Below are 1,118 nucleotides of genomic sequence, written 5' to 3' on the forward strand. Positions count from 1 at the left end.
AGTTTGAGATAGGTCGAGGGCGACGCGCCCCCGATGCCTCTAATCATTCGCTTTACCTGATACACTTAAGAAACTCCAGCTATCCTGAGAGAAACTTCGGAAGAATTCAGCTACTAGATGGTTCGATTAGTCTTTCGCCCCTATACCCAAGTTTGACGAACGATTTGCACGTCAGTATCGCTACGAACCTCCATCAGGGTTTCCCCTGACTTCATTCTACTCAGGCATAGTTCACCATCTTTCGGGTCCTAACAGATATGCTCCAACTCAAACCTCTCTCAGAGATCGTGGTCGGTCGTAGGTGCGAAGAATGGCAAAGCCAAAATCTCCCTACTCTCACTTTCATTGCGCATACAGGAGTAAAACCCGCATACTCGCACATATGTTAGACTCCTTGGTCCGTGTTTCAAGACGGGTCGGTTGGAACCGATTAAGCCAGCATCACAGAAACCGAGTACTCGAAAGTGGAGCTCGGAAACAGGAACACTCCTCAGCCACAAGGAAAAGGAAAGAACAAAGATATAACGGTCCACAAGGAACCTACCTTCTTTGAACGAAATCAATTCCGAGTAGCTGATGCTGACCTCTCCAAAAAGATGAACCGGAAATACATCAAGAAACCAAAGCCTAAACCTGGTGAGAGAGAGAAGGCAAAGGGATAGATGGCAAACCGGCGGCACTTCTTGGAATCAAAAAGGTCCCAATCGCTTCCTTTTCAGCAATTTCAGGCACTTTTAACTCTCTTTCCAAAGAACTTTTCATCTTTCCCTCACGGTACTTGTTTGCTATCGGTCTCGCGCCAGTACTTAGCTTTATGTGAAACCTACCACACATTTTGCGCTCAAATCCCGATGAACGCGACTCTATAAAAGCGTACCGTACGTGGAACAAAAAACGCAGGGGAAGGACGGGATTCTCACCCTCTATGATGTTCTTTCCCAAGAAACTTAACACTGCGCTTCCACTGGTAACGCCTCTCGAGGCTACAAGTCAACAGCTCGGAAAGAGCAGTTGATTTCCACTTTGAGCTGATCCCGGTTCACTCGCCGTTACTAAGGGAATCATAGTTATTTTCTTCTCCTCCGCTTAATAATATGCTTAAGTTCAGCGGGTAACCT

The 1,118-nt window shown here is 46.6% G+C and overlaps 1 non-coding gene across 1 annotated transcript; it reads left to right on the forward strand.

Annotated features, from left to right (window-relative positions):
• On the forward strand, positions 1-1,118 carry TGME49_460820 (the record flags this gene model as incomplete). The annotated part of the gene is made up of 1 exon (XR_001974426.1): positions 1-1,118. It is a non-coding gene; the product is annotated as a 28S ribosomal RNA (ribosomal RNA).

Source organism: Toxoplasma gondii, assembly GCF_000006565.2.
Source record: "Toxoplasma gondii ME49 unplaced genomic scaffold asmbl.1333, whole genome shotgun sequence".
Classification (NCBI taxonomy): Eukaryota; Apicomplexa; class Conoidasida; order Eucoccidiorida; family Sarcocystidae; genus Toxoplasma; species Toxoplasma gondii.